Consider the following 861-nt stretch of genomic DNA (forward strand, 5'->3'; position numbering starts at 1 on the left):
TTTGCAGGTCTGAGCATGAGCGCACTTCTAAATTAAACTGACAAGTTCATGCAAATGCGAGTAAGGTTGAGCAAATGTTGGCCAACTGGCTAATGACCAAGTTAGAAGACTTCAGTTCACATTCACAGACTTACTGGTAAGTTGTAGCTGAAAAAAAAAACCAAAATCCTCACGACATTCCAGTGTTACTTTCACCTCGTCTTTCACAATCACACAAAGTCATGCATGGCCATGTTTCATCGCAGCTCCTGACACAGACTGAATTGCATCAATCAGCCTGATTTTGTCTTGTGGGACTGCTGACAGACAAACAGCTGACATGGAAACTGACTCACCACACGCCTATCTTTAAAACTTTTCTTAACGTCTTAATGTCCACCCACCCTGCTGTGGCTCTTAGTGCAGCTGCAGTCATCACATCTTATCCCGTTAGATAGTACTGATACCACTTTTTGGAACAAACCAAACCTTTATACACAAGACACAGTTGATTGATAACACGTTGTGTCCTTCCTTCAAACAGTGAACTCTTTGATTGATGACATAAAGGCACAAATAGGATAAAATCCCAGATTAATACCTGCTATTTTCACATACTTTCTACGAGCACGTTATCACAGTCAACTGTCATGATGCTCTTGAATAAATTAAACTGTTGTAAATGCTGTCAACATTATAATTTTAAAGACTGGAGTTGTTTCTTAACCCCTGTACCACTCGCTCACATCCGCCTTCCTGACTTATGCGGGTGTGTGTTTGCTTTGGCAATCATTTAGTCAAAATTCAAAGAACAGATTCTTCTTTTGTGCACTGCCTAGTTCCACCTAAATTCTAGCAAACTGTCCCGCATATCTGTGATGC

Source organism: Stegastes partitus, unplaced genomic scaffold (assembly GCF_000690725.1).
Source record: "Stegastes partitus isolate 25-593 unplaced genomic scaffold, Stegastes_partitus-1.0.2 Scaffold1231, whole genome shotgun sequence".
Classification (NCBI taxonomy): domain Eukaryota; kingdom Metazoa; phylum Chordata; class Actinopteri; family Pomacentridae; genus Stegastes; species Stegastes partitus.